The sequence below is a fragment of the Homarus americanus genome, unplaced genomic scaffold (assembly GCF_018991925.1).
Source record: "Homarus americanus isolate GMGI-L3 unplaced genomic scaffold, GMGI_Hamer_2.0 scaffold59495, whole genome shotgun sequence".
Lineage (NCBI taxonomy): Eukaryota > Metazoa > Arthropoda > Malacostraca > Decapoda > Nephropidae > Homarus > Homarus americanus.
In genome coordinates, this window is record NW_024732415.1 from 1,447,153 (window position 1) to 1,454,237 (window position 7,085).

A 7,085-nucleotide genomic window follows, 5' to 3' on the forward strand; every position below is an offset into this window, starting at 1 on the left:
GGTGGACTCATCAGTAAGGGTACAGGTGAGAGGGGTGTTGGAGGAGGGAGGGAGGGGTGAGAGGGGGAGGAGGAGGGGTGGGATGATGATTGTAAACCTTCACCAACCAATGAAAACCCGTAGTTCATTACAGAGGCAGCCAATCAGAGTAGGGGGAAGAGAGTTGGTTGGTAGTGAAGGCAGTTTGGATTGGTCATTGGATAGGAATGCATTGGTGTGTGTGTGTGTGTGTGTGTGTGTGTGTGTGTGTGTGTGTGTGTGCTCTGAGGGCCCTGAGTGTAAATAGGGTGAAGTATTTAACACGACCCTCACGACTTTAATAGGTTTTATAGGCTATGGAGGTGTAATTGGTGTAATAGGTGTAATGTGAGGCTCTTAGGGTTAAAATAGGTACAGGGCCTTTTAATTGATCGCCTTAATTGCCTAATTGCTTTTAATTGAAGTGAATATAACCTGTTCAAGTAGGGTACAGAGAGAAGAGACTAAGTACAGGTAAATAGGTACAGGTAATCAGGTACAGGTAAACAGGTACAGGTAATCAGGTACAGGTAAATAAGTACAGGTAAACAAGTACAGGTAAATAGGTACAGGTAATCAGGTACTGGTAATCAGGTACAGGTAATCAGGTACTGGTAATCAGGTACAGGTAATCAGGTACAGGTAAACAAGTACAGGTAAATAGGTAGGTATGTCAAGGTAACGGCTGCGTGTCGTGGGTGTTACTCTGAAAAACATGAGCTGTGTGTGTGTGTGTGTGTGTGTGTGTGTGTGTGTGTGTGTGTGTGTGTGTGTGTGTGTGTGTGTGTGTGTGTGTGTGTGTGTGTGTGTGTGGGACTACTGCATGACGTGACAGCTGTGTGTGTGTACGTGTGGTGTGTGTAGGGGTTAACAGGTCTGTGTATGTGTGGCGTGACAGGTGTGCGTGTGGATTGACAGGTGTGTGGATTGACAGGTGTGTGGATTGACAGATGTGTGGTTAATTATGAGGGTGAATGGGTGAGTGGGTGGGCGCGTGGGCGTAAGAGAAAGCGTGTCACAAATCGAACATGACAACTCATGGAATTTTTCACCCACAAACTTAGTAATTAATCTTAGATGTGGGTATGGGCAGGGTGGGTGGGGGTCGTGTGGGTCGTGTGGGTCGTACCTTCGCATATTACAGGTCGTCAAGGAATTTTTACAAGTTTGGTCATTAATCATTTGGGTGGTTGGGTGGGCTGAGGTGGGTCAGTGAGTGGGTTGGTTGTTGGGGTCAGTGAGTGGGCTGGTGGGTGGGTTTTTGGGAAAATAGGTGGGATGGGGAGGGCTGAGGTGGGTTGGGGTGACATGGGGAGGGCTGAAGTGGGCTGGGAAGGGTTGGGGTGGGCTAAGAAGGATTAAGATGAGCTGGGGGTGGGTTGAGGTAGGCTGGGGTGGGCTAGGGTGGGTTGGATAAATGGCAGTGCAACAGATTCTTAAGTCCCTGCCTTATCCCTTTCATTTGTCATCATAATTAGAACGTCTTCCTCCTCCTCTTCATCCTCCTCCTCCTCCTCCTCCTTGTCTTCCTCCTCCTCTTCCTCTTCCTATTTCTCCTCCTTCCTTCCATTTTCTTAATCTTCTTCCTCATCTTCTTCCTTCCATCTTTCTTCTCACTTCTCCTCTCCTCTTATTCTCCTCTTCTCCTCCCTCCCATCTCCTTTCTCCTCCTCTTCCCCTCACTCTTCCTAATCCTCCTCACCCCCCCCTCCTCCTCTCTCCGGCACTCAGCGAAATGTCTGAAGGAATTTTCAGGGTCGATGAGGAGAGGGACTGGTTGACTGGTTGAATAATAGACTGGTAGACTGGTAGATTAGTAGAGTATCAAGTTGGGCTGGTAGATTGGTAGAACGACAGGCTAGTAGGTAAGGTGAGTTAGGTCAGGTGAGGTTAAGTTAGGTTAGGTTTGGTCAGTAGACAACGCACGGCAGGTGATACAGGTGGGGTAGGAGCCAAGCCCTGACAAATTAAGGACTTAGCCAAAAGCTGCTTTCACCTGTGTGTGTGTGTGTGTGTGTGTGTGTGTGTGTGTGTGTGTGTGTGTCTTTATATATATTCAGCGCTTGTGTCGTAACTTTTGAACGATGAATGTAGTGTGTGGTAGTGTGGTTGTCTGTGGTAGTGTGGTCGTGTGGTAGTAGTGTGGTCGTGTGGTCGTGTGGTAGTATCGTAGTGTGGTAGTAGTGTGGTAGTGTGGTCGTCATCTGTCAGCTTGAGGCCAACATCGGTCGGCTCACCAGTCATAAAAGATTCAACCTAGCTAATGGGTAGGCGGTGTGCCTCCCCTCTCTCCCTCCTATCCCTCCCTCCCTCTATTCCTCCCTCCTATCCCTCCCTCCCTCTATCCCTTCCACCTATCCCTCCCTTCCCTCCATCTCCTCCTCTCCCACGCCCAGCATCCACCTGGCCTCCTTCCCACCGCCCACTTTTCCGCCCTCCTTCCGCCTGTCCGCTTTCCCACACCCTCCACCCTCCTCCAACACTGCGACCTCTTTCTCATCAGCCCATCCTCCGCTCCACCTCCGCCCACCCCCCCTGCCCACCTCCGCCCACCCCCCGCCCATCCGTGAAGTATTTGGTAAGTGGTTGAAAATAACCTGGAATGGTGTGCCAGGTGTGATGATGACCGCCTGTATGTGTATGCATCCTCCCCAAGCAACCTCCTGATCCTCCCGAAGCATCCTCCCCTGTGCATCCTCCCCAAGTATCCTCCCCAGCAACCTCCCTGTATCCTCCCAAGTATCCTCCGCATCTCCCCGTGATCCTCCTGTGTATCCTCCCCCGGTATCCCCGTGCATCCTCCCCAAGATCCTCCCTGCCATCCTCCCCCCAAGAACCTCCCGTATCCTCCCCGCTATCCTCCCCGACCTCCTGCATCCTCCCGCATCCTCCCCAAGCATCCTCCTCAAGCATCCTCCCCGCAACCTCCCTGTGTATCCTCCCCAAGTATCCTCCCCAAGCATCCTCCCCTGTGTATCCTCCTGTATCCTCCCCATCTCCTCCTCCCTCTGTGCATCCTTGGTGGCGAGGATGGCACACTTTACACCTCACACGGCCCTCATCAGATGGTGCCAGTGCCTGCTGTAATGACGCCCTGAATTTTAATTACCTAAGTTCTTGGTGATGAGCGGACGGGTGCTTGGCCTTAGTGGTGGTGTGATAGTGGTGGGTGGTGGGTGGTGGTGATAGTGGTGGTGGGTGGTGGTGGTGGTGTGGGGTAGATGGTGGGGAGGGAGGAGTAGGGATGGGGAGGAGGTAGGGTGGAGGAGATGGTGGTGGTGGGGAGAAAGGTGGAGGAGATGGTGGTGGGGGAGAAGATGGGGTGGAGGAGATGGTGGTGGTGGGGAGAAGTAGGTGGAGGAGATGGTGGTGTGGGGAGAAGATGGGGTGGAGGAGATGGTGGTGGAGGGGAGAAGATGGGGTGGAGGAGATGGTGGTGGTGGGAAGAAGGTGGGGGAGAAGGTAGGGGAGGTGGGGAGAAGGTGTAGGTAGGGAGAATATAGAAGAATGAAGAGGAGTCGGAAGTGGAGTATTTTACTGTGTTTGTCTATCTATCTATCTATTTATCTATCTATCTATCTGTGTCTTTGTTCTCGATCGTCGGTCTGTCTAAATCACCTTCAAATAACCCGTAATTGATTGAGTCAATAACCTACAGTCATTAACTCATACGATGTCAAAACAATATGCCAGGCGTCTCCAAATGTCATACCTGTACTGTTGTTTAATTAAGGTGTGTCTCTCGTCCACAGGTGAGTTGAACTAAGGGATGTTGGGCCGTCTTACCTGTGGTGGAATCTGGAGATGTGTGTGTGTGTGTGTGTGTGTGTGTGTGTGTGTGTGTGTGTGTGTGTATTTATGGAACTACTGTAAACAAGAGAGCATCAAGTGAGGTAAGATTAGATTAGGTTAAGTGAGAGAGAGAGAGAGAGAGAGAGGAAGAGACCAAAAATACCTACCTACCTACCTTACCTACGTCAATAAATAGGAGTGCGCGCGCTTCATGTCGTACTGAGGGTGACATTAATTACGTATTTTGGCGGGAAACATCTCAACCCAGGTAAATAAACAGTGTCAAGTGAGGTAAGATTAGGCGAGGTGAGAGTTGGCGTAAACCAGGTGTGATGGGAGACAGGGGGAAGGTCTGGTTGGCTGCTTTAGTATGCAGAGTCGACCACCAGATGTCAGGACACTTGATGTAAACACCTTCTGGCGAGCTTGATGGCTGGCTGGCTGACTGGCTGGCTGGCTGGCTGGCTGGCTGGCTGGCTGGCTGGCTCAGACCATATATAAACATTCCCATATATTCCCTTCATATATATTCTTACCTTAGTTATGGCTTCTTAGAGGATTATTTATGGAAAGATTTTGAAACATATAAGAGGTGTATTTGGTGAATTGCGAGGCGTGGCTGGGAATTTACCATTTAAAGCGTTGTGGAATGAGAATCAAGCGTGGGAAGGTCGTAAGCTTAAGCCCATCGTGGTGATAACTAATACAGCTTGTTATCCTCTCATTTGTGTTATCTTAAGTTCTTGTTATCTTGGTGTTATGTGTTCATCTTCTGTTAGTATTCTTGAATGTTATCGTTTGTTCTTGTTATCTTTGAGGTGTTATGTGTTATCTGTCATGTTATATCTGTTCACCTTCTTCATCTGTTATCTCTCAGTGTTATCTCAGGTGTTCAGTCATTACCCCAAGTCTTATCTCAGCTCCTAGGTAGAAAACTCCTCCTCCCTGATCCCTCATCATAAGAGATCCTCCCTATCTCTCTCTCACTCTCTCACTATCTCCCAGTGTTGTGAGAGACCCCTACCCTTAAGTGAGAGAACTTGTCTCATCCATCTAGTCTGGGGGAGAGATAAGCTTCTCCCTCCGTTGTTATCCACCTGTTCTTTCTTTCTTTCTTTCTTTCTTTCTTTCTTTCTTTCTATTCACTTTAAATCGTCACACACAACAAACTGAGAGAGAGAGAGAGAGAGAGAGAGAGAGAGAGAGAGAGAGAGAGATTTTTTTCAGCAGTATGTTAAGGAACCGTGTTATTGGGTCGTTTCAAACTTGTAGGAGGTGTGTTGTGGGTCCCTGGCCGGCTGTTGGTACACACACACACACACACACACACACACACACACACACACACACACATTACGGTAGAGTTTAATTATGTAAGGTTTTAAATGGAAATAATAGTCGTATGTAGGTAAAAAAACAGGGAGGATTTTTTTTAATAGTAAATAATAGATGTTTTGGTTAATGGAGAGGACCAGACAGGTGTGTTCTCTCTCACACCTGTTCAAACTAGACAGGTGTGTCCTCCTTCATCACACCTATCCAGATTAGACAGGTGTGCCCTCCCTCACACCTGTCCAAACTAGACACCAGACTAGACAGGTGTGCCCTCCCTCACACCTTTCTAGCTCTGTTTAATGACTGATTCTAAATGACCTTAATTACTCTCTGGTATGGTAGTTCACGTAAGGTCACTGGCCATTTAATGTCTTTTATTTAGCTCTATGAGACTACATCAAGGGAACGTTCAATTACTGGTTATTTAATTGGGCTTTTATTTAGATTATTAGACTAATGGTAGTTTAAAATGGTCGACTAGTTGAAGTTTTAAATGGCCACCTATTTCAGATTAAAAATGGCCGCCTAGTTTAGATTTAAAATGGTCGCCTAGTTAAAATTAAAAATGGCCGCCTAGGTTAATTGACGAAAGCCTTTTATTTCAGAGGTTAGAATAAGTACTAGAACCATTTTTATTTATGTGTGTGTTGTTTTGTAATCCCCTAAAGCCTTTTGGTTTTTAATGCGACCATTTAACAAAACCCCGATAGTTATTTATGTTTATCGTTTAGAAAGACTTTGATTTGTTTTTTAATGTTGAAATTGAAATTGGATTGTTGGTCATATTTTAGCGAGATCCAATCTGTTTAAAGAAAAGAAGTTACTTTGGCCTATGATCATTACCAAAGAGAACAGACAGACACACAGACACCAACAAACTCTGACCTAAGTCCCTGTGTGTGACATGACCTTGACCTTTGACCTACTCAACATAGGCTCTGACTAAGGCGACGGCGGTGGTCAATGTTACAGGAGGTCGTCGGTACACACACACTCCTCCTGGCATATTGACTCGTGTGCACCGTCAGACACAGACAGACAGACACACATACACGAGGCCAAACATGGTCTTTTGGGGGCGTAGGGAGGGGAATAATAGACTGGGCGTGGGTTGGTATATAGTGTGTGTGTGTGGGTGTGTGTGTGTGTGTGTGTGGGTGTGTGTGTGGGTGTGGGTGTGTGTGTGTGTGTGTGGTGTGTGTGTGTGTGTGTGTGTGTGTGTGTGTGTGTGTGTGTGGGTGTGGGTGTGGGTGGGTGTGTGTGTGTGTGTGGGTGTGTGTGTGTGTGTGTGTGTGTGTGTGTGTGTGTGTGGGTGTGGGTGTGGGGTGTGTGTGTGTGTGTGTGTAGTGACATGGGAAATCAGGACGCAGACTCAAGAAAATCGGAGAAATCAGGACAAAATTCAAGAAAATCAGGAGTCGGGGAGGAATCAGGACATGCAATCAGGTCAAGAAATCAGGAAGCAGATAAAAATTAGAGCCAAAAAGTGAAGGGAAAAAAGTCAAGGCTTAAGATGGGGCTCTGATGGGGCTTGTGGGTATATAGTGTTACCATGGCCACCACCCTTCAATTCTTTCTTCTGTCTCTCTCTCTCTCCTATGTAAGTAAAGTGAGAAGACAGTTAGGTTGTACATGAGTATTACGTCACCGTGTATGTATGTATGTATGTATAGAATGTATGTATGTATATCATGTGTATCTTTATATCACTGTCTGTTTATGTATGTGTATATATGTGTCTGTAATCTCTATATCTCTGTCTGTGTGTATCTGTATGTCTGTTTCTGTCTGTGTCTGTGTGTATCTGTATGTCTGTTTCTGTCTGTATGTCTGTTCATATATTTTTTCCCCAGTATGCGGGAAATAAAGAAACACGAGCTTGAAGAGAGGGAACTGGGAGGAAAGAATCACCAGAGTATATACACAAGCTTTTATGACCC